The sequence below is a fragment of the Arvicola amphibius genome, chromosome 10 (genome assembly GCF_903992535.2).
Source record: "Arvicola amphibius chromosome 10, mArvAmp1.2, whole genome shotgun sequence".
In the NCBI taxonomy this organism is placed as follows: Eukaryota; Metazoa; Chordata; class Mammalia; order Rodentia; family Cricetidae; genus Arvicola; species Arvicola amphibius.
The window spans coordinates 105,105,501-105,131,675 of record NC_052056.1 but is presented as its reverse complement, the minus strand read 5'-3'; the positions used below and the strand labels follow the sequence as shown (position 1 = coordinate 105,131,675).

Genomic DNA, 26,175 nt, shown 5'->3' with positions numbered 1-26,175 from the left:
ACGCACACTCACCATCCTCAGAGTCTCAAAAATCAGGAATAATTTACTCCTGGCTTGGTTAAACAGATACTCATGAAAATAAGAGAGATTAAAATTCTGAGTTTCTCCCTTGCTGAGTTCAACTGGTCTGCTCAGCAGTGAGATCTTGGGCTGCACTGGCCTGTTGTACTCAACCAAGGCAAAGCAACAGTGGGGAAAGGAGAGCTGAACTCAAATGGAGATCAAAATCTTATAAAGCTTCTTATAACATCTACCTTGTATTTTACTGGCAAGGTTCACAAAGATGTCGGGGCTGCTAATTAGATTAACGAATCGAAGCTGTGGAATGAGGCACAACTGAAAGCAATTTTATTTCAACATGCAGTTATTTGTGCCTCTGAAATTTTGAGAGAACTGCAAGTATTTTCGGCTTATTTTACTGGAAGCAGTAGAGTTCAAAATGCTTCAACACTTGACATTGTTCATTAAGCATGTAGCACATTATCACAGTATATTATGATACATTCTTATGGATTCATATATTCTGATATGAAAAGCAAGTATTAGATTTTCATACTTCCCATGAGGACCACTGTTAGGAACCCTCTTTTTACTTAAACACGAGTAACAAAGAGCTATGTATGAATGATGTGGGGAAGGTAAAGAAGGACGCCTAGTAAATAAGAATGGAACCTTTGGAGTTCGGGTTTCACTCTACTGACTATTTCACTGTCACAAGGAGACAGTGGACTCCATTAGAGCCTGATGTAGCACAGATAGACCATGTATACACGCAACACAACACAGAATAGGGTTTGAAAAAAATCTGTTCCTTGTGCCTGAGTCCTGCTGTCCTTTATACAGAGAGTTTTTCTTTGTTTGTCTCTCCTCCCTGACCATTTAACAATGCTTTACACAGATGCTGAACTATTTTTTCAAACACATTTGATCTTTCTGACAATTTGACAGTTTCTACTGTTTGGATAATTTAGTTATATCTCCCAGTGCAATAGGTGTAATGGATTTATTTATCAATTTTTGTTCCCAAAGCTTTACTATTAACTGCTTCTTCTCTTACTCAGAAGCAGCTGAATGTGTATAAACATGTGTTTCTAGATGTTTACATACTAAATAGCTCTCTTTACTGACTGTGCTCACAAGCTAATCTAATATGTACTATTAAAAGCAATGAATGACATTCACCCTTGAGAGGTTATTCATGAGAAAAAAATCTGTAAGCATGTTAAAATTTAAAAAAATACTTAAATTAAATTTATTAAAATACAGTAAAAATCCTACACGATACTTTAAACAACATTTCCTTTTATAATACGTGTTGTCAAGATAGTTATTTGAGATATAATAATCATGGATTTGTGGGAAAAAATCATTGTTTAATAACCACTCCTAGGGAACATTATTATAAGTTCTCTGGAGAAACATATAGGTCAAATCTTTAAAGGTGAGAATTGTTTTTACATGTTAAATCTCTTCTAATTCATGTTTTTGGATATGTGACCATATCCATGACACCATAACATAAGTTATTCCAAACAGTTTCTTCAAGCTATACAGAAAACAGTCCTTCCATCAAGAATTGTTACAGCCAGGGTGAGCTTTAATTAAGAGCACTAGTCATTGAAGCAAATGTCTGAATGATCATTCACTTCCTAAGTGCTTGCGGCTCTGCCATTTCAGTATTAGAGGAACTTCAGGTTCCCAGCAGCACCGTGATCAAAGAGTCCATGCAGAAGAGTCTCTGAGAAACAGAACATCCTCCTGGACATAACTAATTCCTGAGTGTATAGAACCTAATATTACTGAACACAATCAAACAGAGGAATATAAAATATATTTCTATTCTGCCTAGTAGGATAGAAAACCCTATGCAAATTTAGGCTAATCTACAGGAATCCCTGGGATACTTATGAAAATGAAGGATTGATTCCCTGTCACTATGGGAGTTTGAATTTGGTACCAGAATTCTCATCATAGCCCATTTGAAAATAAAATGATTAACTAGGTTAAGTTCATAGTACTGAAATTCTTTCTGATGAATAGAGCTTCTCCTCCATCTATTAAAAACACAAATTCATGCCATGCATAATGGTTCATGCCTTAAATTCCAGGACTCAGGATGTAGACACACATAGATCTCTGAGAGTTCAAAGTCAGCCTAGTCTATATAGTGAAATTTAGGATAGTTTGGACATAGAGTGAAATCCTGTCTCAACAGACAAAACAAAAACAATAAAAGGAAGTTATCCAAAGAGGTGGGTCAGTCATGGTGATCTACACTTTTAATCTTAACACAAAGGATGCAGATGCATTTGCATATTTCCAGGCCAGCAAAATCTACACAAAAAGTTTCAGGACGCCCAGAATACATACGGAGACCCTGTCCTAAACACCATCAAGAGCAAGAATCTGACCAGAAAATGCATGACACATGAACCTGAACATTAGAATAGTTTGTGAGTGTGTCAGGAAGTAAATAATATGTAGGGCATTTAAAAAACTCTCTTCATTTTCATTTTACATGTGTGGCTGTTTTGCCTGAATGTTTGTCTGTGCAGCACATGTTTGCACTGCACAAAGAGGTCACAAGAGGGCATAATATCTTCTGCAACCTTAGTCACAGAGGGTTGTGAGTGAGCCACCTTTTGGCTGAGTGGACTGCAACCTGGGTACTCTGCTAGAGCAATCATACTGTGAAAATTTTACTAAATTATCTCAGGAATGTGTTTCAGTGACACATCATTTGTCCTTTGAATTATGTCTTGCAGAATATTCCAAGGTCAGTATTTGTTGCTCTGTGCAGGCAGAGGTTGCAGCATTCATTATCCACCTGATAACTCAACATTTACATTTTGCACATGCACTCCAGTATTTCAGGTTCCTACCTATGTGGAAAGATGCTGATGTATATGTAACATCATTTATAGAAGGCTGACATTTTTATTTGAAATGTTATATTATTTAGGTTTATATGTATATTTTTATTTTAAGTTCTTCTATGAGGTAATTGTATTCCTGGAAGTATGTCTTAAGTTCAGCCCAAGTTGAGGGCTGCAAGAATCAAACATGAAGAATTTGCAGACTTAATGGTAAATGTGCATCGATCCCTTAAGGGACCTTTTCATCTGATAAAGTAGTGGGCAGGTAATTCTGTTACGATGTCTGTATGTGAGATCTCTGAAAGCATTCTAGAACAGAGAGGTGCAGGTAACATAAAGGCCTGTTGTTTTGGGGGCACATCACTCAATAATCTTAAAGTAAATTAGATGGATGATGAATGCTGTGTTAGACAATTCTCTGATGATTTAGCCAAACTTCCAATGGTGTTACTATGCAAAGAAAAAAAATTAAGCATTATAAGACACAAGTTGCATTTACTAAAGAGTAAAGACTTAGAAGAAGACTCTGTTGAAATCACAGATAACAGAAACTATTATGTTTTGGGTACATGAGTTTTCTTTGGTAGGCAAATGTCCAAGCAGAAATAATACATGTACTTACCTCACAATAATAAGGGCTTTATGCGATAGTGGACAGGAACACAGCCTGCCTCCTTCCAACCCTATTTGGGTGTCCTGGGATGATATCAGAAAAGATAACGTGCTTAGTCTTGGGACAACGTTCTGGCCCTGCAAAGTGCTAGAGTGAACCACTGATAACCTCGGCATCTCCAGATACTTTAGTGTTTGTCAACTCTGCTAATCTCTTGATTTCTGAGGTCAGAATTGAGGCATAAGCAGCCAAGCTGTATCCTGTGCAGCTGTGAATAGGCTTGAGGAGGCTGTCCCCTAGGTTCCTGAAAGATGTAAAGGGAAGGAGAAAAACTAGCTGACCACCGAGACTCCCTTTCATGTAGAGTGATGGGTTAGGGTTGACATCCAGAGATTGAGAATCTCAAGACTTCATTTTGAGAATCAGGTGGGCAAATCTTATCTCTAAGTTCATTTCATGAACACCTTCCAGATTCCAAAAGTGGGCCAAGAGGAAGCTTTGTGGATGGCAGTTGCTGTCCCCTGTCAACTGAATCTCAGGACATTTGGAAGACAGTGAATTCTCTTTCTATGCAGGAATGGTGAGATAATAAAAAAAGAATGGTGAGATAAGAGGCAGGCACATACAGAATGGTTTTTGCTTACTTGTCTAGGGTGGATATGTATATCTTCTGGGATGGAGAAATGTGTTTATGGAATTGTGATCTCACAATTAATTACTGCAAAGTCCAAGCTGTCTGAAGTACCAAGGATGCAACTGGGTCCAGGCCTCTTTCTTAGTTGCTGGAATTTGCTGGTGATTTTTTATATATTGCTTTCTGGAAACTCATATCTCGGATTGATTTGCAAATCATATTATCCCCCCTTCTCTCTCGCTGTATCTCTCTTCTCACTTCTTCTTTACCACAGCACTACTCTGTATGTTTATAAAACATTTTCACTCCAGTTTTGGCAAATGTTTTGCTCTTAAATTCCAATAGGTTCTCAACTTGTTAGTCTCTACAAGACCCTATTTTTTTTTAAAAAAAAAAAGGTTTATAACCACATTTACAGGATGAGGGCTTCAACATCTGAAATTGCACAGATCATCTGACAGTTCTCCTCAGCCCTAGGTTTCAAGGAACATGCTTCATTGAGAAAGTTCAGAGATTTGGAGACAAAGTGTTCCAGGCTAGCCGTGGGCTGAATCCACTTTCCAGGGACTGTCAGATGTAGAAAGTTGAGGTTTGGCTATAACAAAGCTCTTTGCTTCAATAACACCAGCCTCTCCAATTGCCTGCCCTTCTCAAAATCTCCTAATGTGCATTGTACCCAAAGCTAGCAGTGCCAGCCATTCACAAACACGTAGATCATAACTGGTGCCTCCAGACCAAGGAATTTGGCTTTTGTTTGCTTATTGAAGCACCATAGAAGTGATCCACATCATGTTCTATCTTATGATTGTGTGCCTCTTCTATCTGCATATGTGTGAATGTGCATGTGTGTTTCCAGCTTATGGTGCCTCTACTTAGCCCAGACTGACCTCTGACTTGCCATAGGTCTTTCTTCCATTTATTGATTTAATGTTTGGACCATTATATTATTTTCAGGTGTGTTTAATTTCTATATATCTGAGGGCTCATCTGGACTCATGTGGCTCCAGTCAGAACTGTCAAAAGTGAACCACATCTTCACTCACAAACTCCAAGCTTGAGTGTGCTCTACTGATTCTCCAGAGGAAATTTTTATCACTACCTGTATGACTTGTCTTTGTTTGGAACCCACCAATCTCTAAAAGTCTGAGGATCTTCCCCAGATGCTGTTCACTTCAGAGGACTCAACCCTCGTAATCCCCATTATCCTGACCTAATTTCTCAGGATCATTTATTTCTCATCTTACTCAGTATGGATGTTAAGGAAGAACCATTCCTGCGCAGTGCTTTGAAAGTGAGCCTTCAAATCAACACAGATAAAGTTTCTGATGAAGCAGGGAGCTAGGTCTCTGGCATTGAAAGGAGGATGTGCCAAAGTGCTTCTTTTCTGACATCAGAGAGGCTACTGATATGGCAACTTGGTTTCAGGTCATTTTTAGAGTGAGAAAATCAGCCAGAGAGGTAAGGGCTGTACCGTGTTAAAGCAGCAGACCCCTTCCTAGCCATTCTATTGTATCCTGGAGAGCCCTGGCATTCTCTGTGATGTCACAAGTATTGTGGCAACACCAACTGCTGCTGGGGCATCTGTTCATTGCCTACAGGTTTTAGTCGTAGCCATGTTGGTGAAGCGTGGCGGTCGGGCAGCAATGGAAAGTAACCAAAACTAGCTTTAATAAACTAGCCGAAAATAATCAGCTTTAATAAAGGAAGGAAGTGAGGCAAACTTACAGAGCCAGGGTTTCAGCGAAGAGCAGGGAACCAAGAGAGTGAGGCTTACCCAAACCCAGTTCTTTTAAAGGTATTTTTTGCCCTGGAGTGGCCACGCCCCTCAGACAAGGGATTGGTCAGCCTCCCCAACATCTCCCCCTTTTGTTTAAATAAGACAGATTCAAAACCAAATACAACTATATACAATGGGAGCAGATCATATAAAATTACAAGAAGCAAACAATATTAAGCAAGGAACATATAACAGAAGTTTTACTAAGCATTCTACTTCAAGGAGTCTAAATAATGTAGAGGGTAGCTACAATTATCTAATCTTCAACCCCATCAAAGATCTGAGAAGGGAAGTAATATTACTTAAGCAACCAGGAAGAATAAACGAGAAACATCCAAAATGTGCAACAGATGACAGAGACAACTGACTACCTGGGAAATCACACAAAGTCTCGTTAGCAATGTTGAGGCAACCAACTTTGGCTAAGGCTTAACACAACCTGACATACCATTTTTCAAAGGCAAGGAACCTTTAGTATAACTATCCTACCCTGTCTTGGCAAGATAAGACAATTCTGTTTTATCTACTTATGGATATTCTGTATCTTTGTCAGTAGTCGAGGTATGGGCTTTTCTTTGCCCAAAGGCCAGTTCTGCCAAGAATTAGACAAACTCCCAGTGGAGTGCCTTTGGTGCTCAATGTTCTCTTGGGAGTACAGCATTGTTGCCAGGAGTGATTGTGTCTCACAAGTACAAAACTCTAGGTTAGATTAAAGGCCATGTTCTACAGCTCTTCGAAGAGGTCAAAGATTATACTATCTATACTAAATATAGTCTCTATGTATCTAAAAAACCTGATTATCCTAAAAATAAATATGACAAACATATAATTCTCAATACCTATCTAACTTGAAGACTAAGAGATTAAACAACTGTGCAATAAATGAAGACAATGATTTCCAAATGTAAACAATGTCATTACATAAATAATATCTGAGGTAGAAATGTACATTGCAATATGGTATATATCTCAATTCAATATAACAATTGTTTCAAACAGAGGTAGGAGCATACTCTCATACAATGTTCAATATATCAATATACAAGAATCAGCACCAATACAGTTTTCTAAAAACAATAACTCACAAATATCAATCATCCCTTCAGACCAGTTAATCTCTCCTTTTTTTCAATATATACACCCCTGAGTCCATATAATACCTCCCTCATCCCCTCAACCCTATACCAAGCACCAATTAGTGTCCCTAAACCTGAGGGCAAACTCTGTTGGAAGAGGGGGCGTCGTCATCTAAGATTGCTTCAAGCTGACATAGGGGCAACGTTCTTCTCAGGGGGTTCTGTGAAAGCAAATGATGGTAAAATACCCAGGGTAACATTTGATCTAAGAAGAATGTATCTAGCCTCTGAATGTTTTGAGGAGATCCGGGCAGAATGTTGTCAAAAATGTGCACCATTCAAAAGTGTCCTGTGCAGTTGGTACCAAAAAACAGATCTAATTTTAGTGCTATTAAAAACATGACGTCATAATAACCAGTTTGAGTTGATGTTGTGGGGCCCCATCTTCATCCTGGAAACTTCAAAGATTACTGAAAAAAATTTGTTGTTTGTTACAGAAAAGGTGAACATTATCTACAGAGACATATACAGACATGTATATATATATACACATATTGAATATATATATATATATTCAATGAAAGGTGTATTAAAGACAGACACAGATATGAGGGAAAGCAAAGAAAGTTTAACAAATATTATTATTATTATTATTATTATTATTATTATTATTTTCCATAACATGACTCCTGACCTGAGATAGAAACTCTGAGATATCTCTTATTAACAGGCTTGGAATTGAAATGGGACTGGGCCAGAATCCAACTCCAAAAACCAACTCTAAATATTTATAAAGAAATGCACATTGAGACATTTAAAAAATTGTTTTTCATACTCACAGGGCTTATTTAATGTTATTGCTGATCCTTAGTGGGTCGTAACTGGTTTCCATCCAACAGTATTTAAATATCCAGGGTCCCTCAAATCCTTTGAAGATGAGTGTTTTCCTGTGGAGATAAGAAAAGAACCCTGCCCCCAACCTACGTTTCTCTTACCATCAGTATGATCACCATCCTTGTGTATGAATTGTTAGTTTTCTTTCCCAAGGGGCTTCTCCTCTTCAAACTGAACCTTTATTAATTTTGATGGTATCCACAATTTTTCTTCTCCTGTGGAGACAAGAGCAAAACCCCTTCCCTAATGCAGCACATCCCCTGGCTTCCATTGCGAGGTAGCACATCCTTGAAATAAACTGATTGATTTAATTCAGCAGACTTTTCCATTATCCAATGTCTTTCTGCAGCCATTGTCCCCTTCTGAATAGCGCTGAGAAAATTCAAGGTTAATAAAGCATTATTTAATCTATTTCTGGGGGTGTTTTCCACCCCTTTCTGTTTGTTTAACATATCCTTTATAGTTCTACTTGATCTTTCGATGACTGCTTGATCCGTAGGATTGTAGGGTATACGTGTAACATGCTTATTATTGTAATAAGCAAAAAACCATTTCATTTTCCTAGAGACATAAGCTGGACCATTATCCATCTTTATTTGTGCAGGTATACCCATGATGGCCATAACTTCTAACAAATGAACTTTTTCTGAACTTAAAGCAGTTGCGCATTAGAAACCTGAATAAGTGTCAATGGTATGGTGTACATATTTTAATTTGCCAAATTCTGCAAAGTGGAATACATCCATCTGCCAGATTTCATTCCTTTTAGTGCCCTTTGGATTAGCCCCTGCAGGCAGTGGCGTTTGGTTATAGAAAGAGCAAGTAGGGCATTTCTTTACAATCTCCTTAGCTTGTTGCCATGTAATAGAAAACTCTTTCTTCAAGTCTTTGCTATTGACATGATGTTTTTCATGAAATTCAGAAGCCTGCCACACACTACCAATCAATAATTGATCAATATCTGCATTACCTTGTGCTAGAGGACCTGGAAGACCCATATGGGATCGGATGTGTATTATATACATAGGACAAAGCCTGTTCCTGATCATGTCTTGTATCTGGATAAACAATGAGGTTAGTTCAGTATCATCAGGTATAAATTCAGCAGTTTCAATATGTAAGATAACTCTTTTTGCATATTGTGAGTCAGTAACTATATTAAGAGGTTCTTTAAAATCGCTTAGCACCATAAGAATGGCATATAATTCTGTCTTTTGGACAGAATTATAAGGACTTTGTTTCACCTTACTCAAGTCTTCTGATTTGTAACCTGCCTTCCCTGATTTATTAGCATCAGTATAAAATGTAGGGCCCCAGTTATTGGAGCATCACAGATGATTCGAGGAAGAATCCAAGAAGTTCTCTTTATAAAGTTAAGCCTCTTGCTTTTTGGATAGTTGTTATTAATTTCTCCCAAAAAGTTAGCACAAGCTCTTTGCCATGGTTCATTATCTTCCCATAATTTTTTTTATCTCATCAGCAGTGAAAGGCACTATAATTTCTGCCTGGTCCATGCCTGCTAGTTGACAAAGTCTTAATTTGCCTTTTATAATTAATTCAGAAACTTTTTCCACATAAGTTTTTATTTTCTTACTTGGTTTATGTGGTAGAAAGATCCACTCTAAGATAATATCATCTCTTAAAATTAAAATTCCTGTAGAAGAGATTTTTGAAGGCAATATGATGAGAATACAACTGAGTTCTGGATTCACCCTATCCACATGTGCCTCCTGTAACTTTTCTTCAACCATTGTCAGTTCTTTTTCTGCTTTAGTTGTTAATTCTCTGGGACTGTTTAAGTCTTTTTCACCATCTAAGGTTTTATTTAAATGAATTATCATATCAGGTGTTATCCCAACAGCCAGTCGAAGGCTGGAAATGTCTCCCAATAACCTTTGAAAGTCATTAAGAATCCGTAGTCGATCTCTCCTAATTTGCGCCTTTTGTGTCTTGATTTTTTGCAAACTAATTTTATAACGTAGATAATCAACAGAATATCCTCTCTGAATTTTTTCAGGAGCAATCTGCAATCCCCATTTAGGTAAAACTATTTTTACTTCTTCAAACAGTCTTTCTAAGGTATCCATGTTTGATTTAGATATCAGGATGTCGTCCATGTAATGAAAAATTATAGACTTCAGAAATTGCTTGCGTATTATTTGTAATGGTTGATTTACAAAGTTTTGGCACAGGGTGGGAGAGTTCAACATGCCCTGTGGAAGGACGGTCCACTGGTATCTCCTGGTAGGTTGAGAGTTATTATAAGTAGGCACTGTGAAAGCAAACTTTTCTCTATCTTTTTCTTGTAAAGGTATAGTGAAGAAACAGTCCTTTAAATCAATAACTATGAGATGCCATCCTTTTGGTAATAAAGAGGGCAGAGGAATTCCAGATTGCAGAGAGCCCATAGGCTGATAACCTTGTTGATAGCACTGAGATCTGTCATCATTCTCCATTTACCAGATTTTTTCTTAACCACAAATACAGGAGAATTCCAAGGGCTGGTAGATTCTTCTATATGTTGAGCATCTAATTGCTCTTGTACCAGCTGTTCTAAAGCCCACAACTTTTCTTCAGCTAAAGGGCATTGTTTTGTCCATATTGGTTTCTCAGTCAACCATTTTAGAGGCAGGGCTGTTGGTATCTCTGAAGGGCCATCAATTGCTTTGTGTTCTTGTACAGCCCGAACAGCTGGTTTTCACCATCTGTAGTATCTTTTAATATTTTCCTCAGAAATATAGGCTCTACATGTAGCAGGAATGTTAATTCGGGTATTCCATTGCTGCAATAGGTCATAGCCCCATAAATTCACTGCAATATTAGCTACATATGGCCTTAATAATTTTCCTATTTGTCCTTCTGTCCCTATGCATTCAACCCATCTTGTGCTTTGCCTTACTCGAGATAGGTTTCCAATTCCCAGGAACTGAACATTCACGTCCTGTAAAGGCCAATATGGATGCCAAGATGCTGGAGTAATGATGCTTACATCTACACCTGTGTCCAGCAGGCCAGTAACTTTGGTCTTTGATCACTTATAGAAGTTTGCCAAAATACACATAACTCATCTTTCAGGCCGTTTTTGCTTTTAACAGCAGGCATGGGGCTTTCTAATTTTCCTGATGAGGCATGTTCTCTGTAGTAATGGGAAATGACTGGACCACATTCGCCATGGGGGCCTGCGAGATGCCCCCCATTGTGTTTCCTGATTACAGTGGATTGCCTTGTCTATCTCTTGTCGATCTACATTTGTTCATCCAGTGTCTGCCTTTTCCACATCTCCTACATAAACCTGAAAGCTGAGGCCTCCTATTTCTGTTATTCCTGGAAGAGGCATTATTATTATTATATCTGGAAATCCTTTGTCTACAATTCCATTTCATATGTCCCATTTTGCCACAATTAAAACATTTGGTATTTTGATGCCTTCTTTTACCATTGGAAATTGCTTCTTCTACCCATGCTTCAGTGCCATAGTCAAACGTATCAACATTCATTGTATGCAAGACTCATTCATCCAAGGGTGCTGATCTGATCTTTAAAGGTGCCAAAATCCTTTTGCACTCCACATTGGCATTCTCATAAGCCAAAGACTCAATTATTATATGCCTTGCTTCTGGGTCAGATATCCCTATTTGTACAGCTTTAGTTAGTCTTTGTAAAAAGTCACTAACGGGTTCTCTCTGACCCTGTTTAACTCTGATATACGATTCCAGTCTCTGTCCTGGGTCTTGAACCCTGTCCCAAGCCTTTAAGGCTGCTGTAGTACATTTGGATAAGGTGTGTTCATCATAATTAGCTTGTTCTAGAGGATCAGAAAAAAGTCCTTTACCTAGAATTTGATCTAGTGTAATGTCAATTCCCTTCGCTCTTTCCTGCTGCTCTAAAAGTCTAGCCTCTTGTCTGAACATACACTTCCAATTTAATTGAGATATGCTCTCTAGAACAGCAGATGCTAACTGTACCCAATCGTGGGGCATTGCCTTGTTGCTTATAGACCAAGTTTTGAGCATCTCTCTAACAAAATTCATAACAGCTTGTTTAATTTCTTTGAGATCATTCATGTATATTCCTTGATGACATAGGGTTTTTAGAACCAGTCACCTTCTCTGTTGCTATTACTGGAAAGGCAGGTAGAGCTTTATGGAAATTATCCTGGAGAGTTCTATTCACTGATAGGGTTAAGATTTTCTTTTGTACCATTTGCTCCTGTTCATCAGAGTCTATAATTTCCTCAATCTTTTCCAATCTGTTTACCATTGCCTTCTGCAAGGCCTGAATCTCTTGTCCAGAATTATGTTCCAAGGCCTTCATAGAGGATTCTAAGATATGAAGTTTGTCAAATACAGATAATATCTCATCCTTGGACAGAATTTTCATGGCATGAATTGTGCCATCTTGTATTGAAATTCTGTCCATTAATCTTTCATAGCCCTTTGATAAAGTCTTATTAATAGATTCAATGGTTCGAATCTTTTCAGATAATGTTTCAGTTCCTACAGACAGGAACTGAAATTTATGATTCAAATCAGCTGTTCCTTCTTCCACAGCAATGATTTTTTTTTTCTGACAAGCAGACCGAATCTCCTGCAAATTTTGCTCAGTTGATAGAACAAAAGATCTATTCCTTTCCTCGAGAACTTCAAACTGTTTCTTGATGTGGTTATTGTCAATCTGAATTGTTTTTGAAATTGCCTCAACCATTTGGAAGTTATCTCTCAAAACAGTCGTCCCCTTCCTTAATTTTTCAACTTCTGCCTGTAAGGACTCTATCATTTTTCTATTGTTCAACCACGTTATAACAAAAAAATAAAAATAAGAAAGATACCAAGCCCTGTAAATAACCAACCAACGGAAACCACATTTGCATTGCTCCAAAATTCAGTCATTGTGCAATCAAACAAGCTATAAAATTTTTCAACGGTGATATTATCAGACATTTTCCATCAGATCTGTATATATATTAATTGAAAGAAATTTTACCTGTAATGACTGTTGTCTGCCAGTAGATGGCGGGGTGCACCTGGATCCACATGGCTGAGAAAGGCAAAGATGGCACCGGGAACTGAGGCGGTGCATGGGCATGCAGAGAGACCGACAGGGGAGGGAACTGCGCTGAGAGGGTGTAATCTACAATCTGCAAGGCTGGGGAGGAAGAGGGGTGGCCTGAAGCTCTGGGCAGGCGCCAGCGGTGGGACTGCGGGACCTGGCTCGGCTAGAGCCTGGGCTCTGTCCACAGCCTGTGCATGCACAGGCAGCTAAGATGCAAGCAGCTCCTGGGGAAAAAAAACTGCACGTGGGCGACCCGCTGAATTAAAATCAGCTGAATTAAAATCAACGTTGGATCCCCACAACGCAAAAGCTGCACAAATGGCAGTTCTCCCACGATGGCGGGGAGAGGGAAAAACTGCTCAGCAGTCCTTAAACTGCTCAAGCTCACTGGGGCGACTGCTGAGTCAAACAAAAGCCCAACGCCCTGTGGCTGGCCTCAGGAGCTGAAGGCTCCCAAAAGCCCAAGTTGGACGCCAAAATGAAGCATGGCGGTCGGGTGGCAATGGGAAATAACCAAAACTACCCTTGTCCAAAAATAATAAGCTTTAATAAAGGAAGGTGGTGGGGCAAACTTACAGAGCCAGGGTTCCAGCGAAGATCAGGGAACCAAGAGAGCGAGGCTTACCCAAACCCGGTTCTTTTAAAGGTATTTTTTTGCCCTGGAGCGGCCACGCCCCTCAGGCAAGGGATTGGTCAGCCTCCCCAACATGTTGGCAAGACTGAGTAGGCTGCTTGGGAGACAGAAGGAAGAGCATAACAAGACTAGAGGGAGGCAGAAGGAATCTGGCCTTCAACCTGTGTCGCACATCAAGACATAAATGGTTCTGGGCAAAATTCAGTGAGTCCTGGGTAGGGAGTGGGTAACTACTTGATGATGGAAGGCTTCAGCTTGGTTATTCATGGTGGGACACCTGATCTTTGAGCTTTGGGGAGGTAATGGATCTATCCTGCTTCTCTGTTACTAAAGAGTAGACTCGGAGTCTAGAATTTCTTATGGTTAGTTTGCCAGAGAGCCAGTAATGGTCAACCCTGCAGCTGCTGTGCTGGGGGCTCTCTGCTTGACTCTGAGTGGGAAGGAAGGAGAGAGGGATGAATGAGGTTTCGGTTTTAGCACTGTAGTTCAGCACACTGGATTTCTTTTGGTTGTGGGTCACTAATAAGAGGGAGAGTAAAGTCCCCTGGCCAAAGAAGGGGATCTCACATTTTACCTCAGAGCCACTTGCTGGGCAGGAGCCATCAAGCATTGCTAAGGCTTCTGGGTCCTGCCTCTCAATAGCCAGTCATCTTTAACTTGAATGGAGGAATGGGCAATCACTCTTCCTGAAAGTGTTTGTTCTTAGTGTATGAGAGATCACCTGTGGATGCCCTGTCCTTAGGTGTCTCCAGCCTGTCCTGTCACTAGGTGATCACACCTTTGCTAATGTCAAGATTGATGGAAAGTGTTCTGCTGAAGTTTGGGGGAAATTTTAATCATTAACGATGTGACTTATCTTTAGTCTGAAAGGACACCCACAGTCCCCATCACCCCCCACACATTGTAACAGACCTGTCGATGTTTCCTGAGATACTCATTCACCTCATGAAACTGAAGTTTTTTCCACATCAGCATGAGCTAATTTCTTGGTATCTTTCATTTCTCACCTTACTAATTAGAGTTCTTCGGAGGGGAATAGCCATTCCTTAAGAATGGTGGAAAAATGAGTCTTAACCTCCATACATGGTGAAGTATTAAATTAGAATTAATGAGAGTCTAACATATCAGAGAGATCTCTGTATTGGAAGAAGGAGGTGCTGACGAGCTTCCCGTGTGTCTCGGGGAAAGGCACCTGGAAAAGCTACACTGTCATGTATGTAAGCGAGTTCTTCATGGAAACCACCACTGAGTATGAAAAGCACCAAGGAAGATTCCAGGGTGAATTAAGGGAATGGTGTGCTCCTTCTTGGCACTGTGCCTCTGACAATCTGTCCGGTGTTCTTCATGCATTTTTCTGTTGTAAATCTAATTTTAGTGCTGTGTATATCCCTTGGAGAGTCCAGGTTTCAGCATTTAATCAGCTATAGACTTTACACACATCTAAATGTAATGTTATTACAAGTGTCAAAGTAAATTCTCCAAGGTACTTCAGAAGTTAACCCTTTAAATAATAAAGTCAAAAAGATTTAGTCAAGATTATTCCAGTTAGATGAATTGACTTGTATATTTCAGTCTCCAGATATTCATTGAATAAGGATCACTGAAAAGGTGATTCAAAATGATGCACACAGAACAGAGTATACTAAGGTTAATGTTTAAACTCATAATTGCACTACATGTTGCATTTCAGGATCATACATGAATGCAACTCAGAAATTATACCCAGACCTTTGTCTTCATTTCACATTTGGTGCTGCTCAGAATATGCTGCCTGAAAACATGGTGACTAGACAAGTATTTTGAGCACAAGAATGCATGTGAGGAAGGACTCTGCTCATCCCCTGAAGCTGCTTATACAGCCTAGCATGGGCACATTAAATAAGACAAAAAGGCAGGCTATGGAATGAGAAAAGATATTCACCAACCCCACATCAGAAAAATGAATGATTTCCACAATATATAAAAAACTCAAGATATTAGATATCAAAATTCCAAATAACCCAATTTAATTTGGGGTACAGAACTCAATAGTGAAATCTAAAGAGAAGAAATCTCAAATGGCTGAAAAACACTTAAAGAAATGTTCAGTATCCTTAGTCATTAGGGAAATGCCATCAAAACAACTCTGAGATCCCATCTTGCACCAGGCAGAATGTGAAAGATCAAAAACACCAATGATAGCTTATGCTGGAGAGGATGTAAGGGAACAGTCCTCCATTGGTGGTGGGAATGCAAAAGTGTACAAACACTCTGGAAATCAGTATGGTTGTTTCTCAGAAATTTGAGAATCAACCTACAAGAGGACAAAGCATACACTCTTGGGCATATACTCAAAAGATGCCCAATCAATGATGCTACAAAGACATTTGTTCAACTATGCTTATAGCAGGATTATTTGTAATAGCCAGATCTTGGAAACAATCTAGATGCCCCTCAAATGAAGAATGGATTAAGAAAATATGGCAATTTACACATTAGAGTACCACTCAGTGTTAAAAACACAATGACATCTTGAAATTTGCATGCAAATGAATGGAACTAGAGAAAAGCATCCTGAGTGAAGCAACCCAGACCCAGAAACATGAACATGATATATAGTCACCCATAAGTGGATACTAGCTGTAAGGAAAAGGATATTGAGCTTATAGCCCATGATCTTAGAGAAGCTAAGTATCAAGGTGAACCCTAAGAAATATATAGATCCACCTGGAAAGGGAAAAAGACAAGATTACCTGACAAAATTTGGAGCATGGTTGTGGAGAAGCAAGGGCAGAAAGGGAAGAGGAGGAGAGGAATGGAGAAAGGGGGGGAGGAGGAGAACTTGAGGGAATGGGATAGTTGAGATGGAGGAAGAACAGAGATGAGAGAAAGGAAACATATCTTGATTGAGGGAGCCATTATGTGGCTAGCAAGAAACCTGGCTCTAGAGAAATTCCCAGGAATCCACAAGGATGACCCCAGCTAAGACTTTAAGCAATAGAGGTGAGGGGGCCTGAACTAGCCTTTCCCTGTAGTCAGACCGATGAATATCTTAAACATCACTATAGAACCTTCAGCCAGCAACTGATGGATCCAGATACAGAGACCCACTTCAGAGCACTGGACTGAGCTCCCAAGTCCAGTTGAAGAGTGGGAGGAATGAGAATATGAGCAAAGATGTCAAGACCATGATGGGGACACCCACTGAAACAGTTTACATCAGCTGAACAAAATGCTGGCAGAACAGGGAAGGAACCAGCATAGTTCCAATGACATCTTGATTTGTCTCTTTGATTGTGTTTAACAATTGCATGGCTGGAGCAGAATGCAGGGCCACTGGCAGTGACATCAGGATGTGTCGCTACTGCTTCTACTATCTTTTTTGGAACCTTTTCTCTTTGGATGGATATTCCCTTTGGATGGATAGCTTGTTAAGACTAGATATAGTAGGGAGGGCCTTGGACCTTCCCCAAAATAATGTGCCTTACTCTCCCTGAGGAGTGGATGGGAGGTGGGCTGGGACAGGTAAGGTGGAGAGAATGGGAGGAGAGGTGGGAATGGGAACTGGGATTGATATGTAAAATGAAAAATGATTGTTTTCTTTTAAAATAAATAACAGAAAGGAAAAGGAGACATAATTTTAAAAAGTAAGGGTTTTCTGACAATTTCCTGAAGCAGGTCAGAAGCACCACATGTCCCTCCATGGAGGAAAGAGCAGCTTCATATCTGAAGACTGATGAAGGCACACACAGAGCACAGGAGCAATAAGCCCTCTCTCTTTGCATTTCCTTGCTTGACTCTTCTTGGTTTTATTTTGTCCCACACTATATAATGTTCCACTTTCCATCAACTCTGCTAGAAAATATCAGGTGTAAGCAATGTTGAAGGCTTTCCTTCCTCAGGAAGTCTCTGGAGTTGTGGAAGCTTGTGCTAGGTATGTCTTCATGCTTTTCTCTTCTTAAGTTCTGTTATGTTATGGAATCCCCAAGATGAACCTAAGATGTGTCAAAGGAAAAACTAGTTTTTCCTCTGCATTCACTGTGTTTCTTCTAAAATTCTTATTTGTCAGTCAAATGATAATGCTTTTCTCTAAAATAAAGTGCTCTCCTCTACAAAAACCTCTTCTATTAGAGACACCATAAAGCTGTTTATTCTCCCTTCTAAGGGAATCTTAGAGGTGTGTAAATTGGATGCAATTGGCCCTATAAGCTCATATGGATCTTATATTATTAGGGGTGTGCCCTTGTTGGAGTGTGTCCTTGTTGGGGGATGTATGTCATGGTGTGGGAGAGTTTTGAGGTGTCATATACTCAAGCCATGCCTAGTATTTCAGAGCATGTTTTCCTCCCTGTGGCATCAAGTTGTAGCTCCTTCTCCACTTTCAGATCCTTCTAAAGAACTATGTCTACCTGCATGCCCCCATGCCCTGCAATGATGATAATGGACTATAAACCTCCTAACCTGTGAGCCACGCCCTATTAAAGGTTTTTCTTCACTATGGTTGCTGTGGTTATGTTGTCTCTTTACAGCAATAAAAACCCTAGTACAGAAAATATCCAAAATAATTACAGAGCCCACAGGGAATACAGAAATAATGATGAATTATCCTTAAAATTAAGTAACTAATATCAGGCCACCTGTTCTATAGAGTGAGTTCCAGGATAGACTCCAAAGCTACACAAAGAAACCTTGTCTCAAAAAACCGAAGTAAAATTAAATAACTAATCATATACTTCCTACGTTTCAGTCAGGTTCTGAGGACCTGCACAGTCAAATATTTATTCACTGAAAGACAGAATATGAAATGCCACTTAAGATGACCTTTCCCTGAATGAGGAAAATATCTGTGGAATTATGCAATAAGAATCACAGGCTTTATGTAATTCTTCCTAAGGAAGGAAAAAGAAGGCAATTAAAAGCACAGGTGAATCAACTGAGCCAGGCCCATTATCTGGGATTGCAGAAAAAATGCTTCTGGACCAATGTCAAAATCTCAATTTCACTGGCAATGACAGCCTCACTCTTTTCTTTCAAAAGATAAGTCTCCATCAGATTTTTGTAGTGTGGAGCTGTGGGCCGGATTCCCACCGCCCTGCTCCCACATGCTTAGCTTTACACGCGAGATAACAACACACAAATTGTATTCTTTTAAAGACTGCCTGGCCCATTATTTCAGCCTCTTACTCACATCTTGATTAACCCATATCTAATAATCTGTGTAGCACCACGAAATGGTGCCTTACCGGGAAGTTTCTAGCATATGTCCATCTTGGGCTGGAGCTTCATTGCGTCTGGCTTCTCTCTGAGGAGAGGCACGGCGGTCTGTCTAACTTAGGAGAGGTGTAGCATCTGACTGATCCTTCTACCTCACTTCCTCTTCCTGTTCTCTCTACTCCACCCACCTAAGGGGCGGTCTATCAAATGGGCCAGGCAGTTTCTTTATTAGCCAATGAAATCAACTCAAACAGAAGACTCTCCCACATCATTTCCCCTTTTTCTGTTTAAACAATAAAAAGAAGGCTTTAACTTTAACATAGTAAAATTACATATAACAAAACAGTTATCAAGTAAGAATTACAGGTACAATATTTATATCTACTTTATCTTTTATCATAACAAAGGAAAACAACTATAACTATCTATCTATTCTTCAACTCCATCAGAGACTCCAGAAGGACACAATATTACCTAGGTGCTACTTCCAAAACTCTAGAAATGACAGAGACATCTCACTGCCTGGACAGTCACCCAAAGTTCTTTTGTACTGTTGGGGCATCCATCTTCAGCCTACAGGCCCATAGTTTCCAGCAGACATTTCCATGATCAGGAAATTTCAAAGGTAGTTCAGTCACTATCTGCTGTGTCCTTCAGAATGTCTCGCAGACTCTTTCTTGAATTAGGAACCCCAAAGAATCATCTCACATTTAGGCAAGTTCAGCAGTCCTCTCTCGTTGGGTTCTTTGTGTCCAGTTTCTGCCAACAGTCCAGGCAAGAGCAGTTTCTTGCCCAAGTGGCTATCAAACTCCATAAGGATCCTCTTCGATGCCCATCTTCCTCTTGAAGTAGATTGGTGCTGCCAGGAGCTGATGTGTCTCATTGTCATGAAAAGCCTTAAGTTATTAAGACATTTAAAATGCAATATTCTGTAGTCTTTGGAAGATAGGAAGTATGCCTATCTAACTGAAATATATCTCTATATATCTAGAAAATCTAACTAACATGACTACAAGCTTAACTATTATCAATGATTATTCATTAACAACCTATATTTCCTAATTATACATTACATTTTTAAATGAACTACACAATCACGATACCTTAATCAAGATCAGACATACATATACATATAACAAAATTGACCTTAAAATCCATACCAATGCAAATTATTCATATCTATATCATATCCCCCTTTAAATGTAAAAGAACATTTATAAACAATATTTGGAAACATGGGCGCAGTTATTTCTCTCCAAACTGCTTCCTGCTGAATGGGGACGCTGTTAATCAGATCTTTCATGGTGTAACCTGTGTGCCAGGTTCATCTCAGTCATCAGTTGGGTGAAGTAATTTTCTGAAGGTGTTCACAGCAACCTTTCAGGAGGCCGTGGTCTGTCATACCATATTGGGATAGAAGCAATCCACAGGGTTTCATTTTCTGTAAAAACAAAAGAAACTTCTTTCCAAAGCATCATGTCCTTAGATCCAAATCCTGAAGTCAAGGTATTTTCAAAATATCTATGTTGAATTAGTTCAGCAGTATTTATAAACAAATATCTTTTAGCAGCTGTTGCTTCTTCCCCAGCATTCAAACAATTCAAAGAGAGAATAATAGCATACAGTATCAAGATTTTCTGTGTATTTTCCATCTTTATGTGGCTTTACTTTAACTTCTGGTTCTTTTATTTTTACTTTTTGAGACAGGTTCTTTTTATATCTTTGTCCTGGGATAACTCTGTAGACCAGGCTGTCCTTGAACTCTCAGAGATCCATTTGCCTCTGCTTCCCAAGTGCTGGGATTAAAGGTGTGCTCTACAACACCTTGAACTCACAGAGATCTGTCTGTCTCTGCCTCCCAGGCATTCGGATTAAAGGTGTGTGCTACCACACCTTGAAGTCACAGAGGTCAATCTACCTCTGCCTCCCAAGTGTTGGGATTAAAGGTGTGTACTACCACAAACTACTCTCTTTCTTTTTTCTTTGTTTTTTAAGAACTTTAACCTTTAGCCTGCATATAATTTTAACACACTGTAAACCATTTAGAGGTTTTCTTTGTCTTTGAATCTCTCTTTACTGTATATCTCTCTTTTTCTGATCACACGAGTCTTTAATTTACCAACCAATATAGGTAGGATTAAAGCCATGACTTTGGCGGCTGGATCCAGCCCATTCCTTAGCTTTCCAGCCTCATGGGAGAGGCACCACAACTCTTTGGCGGTTCAAGGTCCCTGCCAGCAAGCAAGCTGCAACAGTGTTAAACAACAATCAGAAGCTCCATAGTCAGGACCGCCTGCTTGAAAGAGAGTTTGTCCTGGCAGTACAGACCAGAACGCCAGCATTTTAAAACAGCACAACTTTTTTCCTGCTACTGCTGACAACCGAAAAACACATGTTCAGACCCGAGAAATTGCTGCTACCAAGAAGCCATGCTTTACTCTATTCTTTCCCAAGCTTTCTCAGGCTTTCTGTGGATTCAGCCATCCACGTGGGCGCCATTCTATAGTGAGGTGCTGTGGGCCGGATTCCCACCGCCCTGCTCCCACATGCTTAGCTTTACACGCGAGATAACAACACACAAATTGTATTCTTTTAAAGACTGCCTGGCCCATTATTTCAGCCTCTTACTCACATCTTGATTAACCTATATCTAATAATCTGTGTAGCACCACGAAATGGTGCCTTACCGGGAAGTTTCTAGCATATGTCCATCTTGGGCTGGAGCTTCATTGCGTCTGGCTTCTCTCTGAGGAGAGGCACGGCGGTCTGTCTAACTTAGGAGAGGCGTGGCATCTGACTGATCCTTCTACCTCACTTCCTCTTCCTGTTCTCTCTACTCCACCCACCTAAGGGGCGGTCTATCAAATGGGCCAGGCAGTTTCTTTATTAGCCAATGAAATCAACTCAAACAGAAGACTCTCCCACATCAGATTTTAATGCTATTGATCTGTGACCTTTAACATACACAATTTTACAATTCCCTGTACATATTTCCTTCATTCCTCTTAAATGATTCCTGATCCACTGTCTTATTTTTAACATTCCTAACCCCATGCCTTTAATTTTGTTTTAAATAGCCTACCTAGGGCATCCCTGTTCTTGGATTTCTCAATTCCTGTTTCATGAGTTTCATCTTATAATAATTAAAAATAAAATTGTATCCTTTAGTTAGCCAGATTATTTCAACATCCATATGCTCATGTGTAAGAGCCGTCACTAAGTTCTCTCAGCCTACCTGGCATTCACACCATAAATAACTGACCTTTCCTACTCCAAAAGCCATCAACTGCCACCAATTTCTCAGTAATGCATGGGAGCCTGTGAGCACTTTTCTCTTCAATGCTTGAGTGTTGACTGGCTTGACTTTGGAGTTCATGAGTACAGTAGCCTTGTCCTGTCTAGAGGGTACTGTTTTATTTCAATCTCTCTAATATGCAACAAGCATTTCAGAGATAATCAAATTTGACATAAAATTCAAATAGGTGTTAGCAAAAAAATCTGAAGAAACTGTTAATGTTTGTGATTTGACTGATTATATTCCTACATTCATGAGTTATAATTAAACTAATCATGGGATTACTGTATCATGAATCTGACTGTTGCTTTGTATACTTGAAAATGTTTGAGATAATTTCTTATATCTACCTAATTTCTAAAATTCAAAGCTAGAAGCTGAATGTAACAAAAGTCCACTGGAAACTGAACGGAACATACATTTGTACTCTTATGAGTGAGTACATCCCATGTTCATCTTTTTGGGCCTGGGTTACCTCACTCAGGATGGTGTTTTCTATTTCCATCCATTTGCATGCAAAATTCAAGATGTCATTGTTTTTTACCGCCGAGTAGTACTCTAATATGTATATATTCCACACTTTCTTTATCCATTCTTCCACTGAAGGGCATCTAGGTTGTTTCCAGGTTCTGGCTATTACAAATAATGCTGCTATAAACATTACTGAACAAATGCTTTTGTAATATGATTGGGCATCTCTTGGGTAAATTCCCAACAGTGGGATTGCTGGGTCCTGGGGTAGGTTGATCCCAAATTTCCTGTGAATCCTCCACACTGCTTTCCAAAGCGGTTGCGTAAGTTTGCATTCCCACCAGCAATGGATGAGTGTACCCCTTACTCCACATCCTCTCCAGCAAAGGCTATCATTTGTGTTTTTGATATTAGCCAATCTGACAGGTGTAAGATGGTATCTCAACGTTGTTTTGATTTGCATTTCCCTAATTGCTAAGGAGGTTGAGCATGCCCTTAAGTGTCTTTTGGCCATTCGAACTTCTTCTGTTGAGAATTCTCTCATTTGTACTCTTGATATTCCAGATAGCATGATTGCATTTGGTACTTGCCAGCTGGTCAGCCTGAAATCTGGGACACACACAATTTTGTGCTGAACCCAGTTTTTCTATTACAGATTATCATAGAGATTTACAATTAAACCATGGCTGGGAAGGCTGGAACTAAAATATTAATAAGGATCTTCTGCTTTCAAATTTACATGGGTGGTAAGTAAGAGAACAGAAGAAATGAGAACCTCTGTTTCAGTCAGTTGCAAACAAGTCAAGCAGACATGTTCATGGTTCTAGTTTTCCTGAGTCTCCCATTCTGATGGGAGCCTTTGTGATGCTACAGATTTGAATTATTCATATACCTGTAAGCAATCCTGGACTTATATTCCTGTATTAATCTCAATAAACATTAATTTGAGGGAATAAAAATGACACAGTCTTCCTTGGGAGGCAGAAAAAGAAAGGGGGGAAATGGGGAACTGATAAGTAATACAAATGGCCATCTTTAAACTTTCTTTTTATTTTCTGTACTGAGACAAAGGCTTAGGAGGCTTTTTCTTCCACCAGCAGGCTGTCTCCTCTATCTGTGCAGTTCAGGACAGATAGGTTAACAGTCAGTTCTGAAGCTGCAGGTGATCAAAGCCCTTGTGAGTGATCAGTGGCTGGGTCATGTTCAAGACAGCATGACACAGCAGTCCTCCTCACCCTTAGGCAGGACATTCAGGACCCACTTCCATGACATCCCTGTGTCTAGGGGGAATGGTTGGTCTACAGGTCTCATTTAGGAATGAGCATTCAGGGGCACTTCAACATTTTGAAATTATGAGGCTGTGCATTTGCTGCTGTGCACTACATAAAGAAGAACCTTTGATCAAGACTGACAGCTGAAGACAACTATATGTAGAAATGGATATATTTACAAAGAAGTAACTCTTGTCACACAATGTAACAACAGTAGCATCATCTTAAAGGAATAAATGGCTCATCCAGCCATGGTCTTTGACCATGTACACAGGACCAGGTACTAATTCCTACCTAGAGTTCAGGCCTCACCTGATCAGCACGAAGTGAAATACACAACAACTCTCATGTCACCATTGCACCAGTGATTTTCTCATGTTCTGTATGCCCCATTTAAATGATATTTTCTTGTGCTGAAGTAAAAAGTTTTAATTTCATAAGATCCTATTTGTTGATTTTTGGTCTCATGTACTATTGGACAAGAGTCCTATTCAGAAACCCCTTACCTGTGTTTAAAAGTTGGGGGATTTTTCTCTACTGTGTCCTTTGGAATTTGTAGGGTATAGGACTCATTTTGGCATCCATGACACATTTGGTGCAGTTTGTGTATGGTAGATGAGAAAGAACAGAGTTTTATTGTCTGCATGCTGAAAACAATTTTTCATCAGCAGCATATCTGAGACAGTATCTCAAATGCCAACATACACATGAAATACAAATATGTGTGCAACGTTACCCTAGTTACTCACAAGTATATTCTGCTTACCAAGTGGACCATGTTGAGGTACCTGGCATGTAGCAATATGAGGTCAAGCTCTGACCACTCAAGGTTAGTCATGGCAACCACTTACATTAGAATAAATTTTCAACAGGACTTATAACCTGGCCCAAGCACTCTAGATTTAGTGGTCATTTTCTTGGGTTCCAGACTCATTTCACACAAAGTAACACAATATTTGGATTGTTCCATATTTCCAGCTTTGAGAGCCTTTTTAGTGATTACATTTTTGCCAACTCTAATTTTTTTTTAATGCTGAAAAGGAAGTGGGAAAAAAGAACACATATGCTATGGTCATTGTCAAATAAGACATCCCAGGTACTGTGGATGCTATAATGATAGTTATGACTGAAAATTTACCATTAACATACCAGCTGAATCACTCCTAGATATGCATACTTATCAAAGTGAATTCACTATACTGAATCACATATATGTGTGCATGGGTTTGTATGTAATTGTTATCACTGCACTTCATATAAGACATGATTCAGGGATTGAGCTTAGATAACCACCAATATATCTAAGTTTTTGTATAAAGAAATCATAATATGCATAAATAATAGAAGACAATCAATCAATGAATAAAATTATAAAAAATTAAATAAGTCTCAAGAAAATTGTTGCAACTAGGTATCATTAAGTCAAAGAGATAGACTACTCTCCAAAATACAAATAAGACACATCTTCTCTCATAAATGGAACCTAAAGATATGAAAGGAGCATGAAAAATTTTGCAGAACTGTGAGGGCAAATATTTTAGATGGAGGGAGTATAACAGGGAAAGAAGGGGATGTCTATGAACACATTACTTATTTTATATAATTGAAATGTACAGAATAATAAGATTAATTTTCTACTTACAATATCCTACCTCCAACTCTACTATATACCACAATCTCTGTTCTTTTTCAAGTTTATGTCCTTTATTCATGCATTGCTATTTTTATACATAAATTTGTATATACATATGTTCCTAAATACAAGGAGATCAATCCATACAATGTCAAAATTCTATATGATTTCAGGCATGTCCATTGGCTCCTGGACAATCAGTTTATGTGTTTCTGGAAAAGACCACCTCTCCCACTCCCTGCTTTCCTAAATGACTAGAGATCATTGTTTGATGTTTTTGCCTTGTAGCTTTTCCTTGTCCAGTTTTGCATGCCCATTGATATCTTCCTTCTTCCTCACACTGACTTGAACCACAATTGTACAAAGTTTAAAGTAATCTATGTAGTGTGTCATTCTCTGTCCTACCAGCTCATCCATGGAAGTGTTCACACTTACCATTCTCTACTATTAGAGAATAGACTATCAGAAAAAAATAAAATAAAAATTGGGCAAAATTTTTAACTGTTTTGTTGCAAAGACACAAATTAAAGACTTAAATTTTAAAACAAGCTAATATTTATTTAAGAATCACAAAAATCACAGAAAAATGTTTATATAGAGTATAATCTCATTACATAAGCAACCATATGCCAAGAAATTAAATGTGCATCAAAATCTGAACTAGTTTGACATTGGCTGTTTTTGTCATACATTATCTTAACATACAGTCAAGAAATGATATTGCTCAATTTACTCCCACTAGAAATATTTACCTAT

General features: G+C 39.0%; 1 protein-coding gene across 1 annotated transcript in view; it reads right to left on the bottom strand.

Moving 5' to 3' along the window:
- LOC119824382 (zinc finger protein 420-like) overlaps positions 1 to 26,175 on the bottom strand; it is an 81,613-nt gene that overhangs the window by 18,551 nt on the left and 36,887 nt on the right. The window lies entirely within an intron of this gene.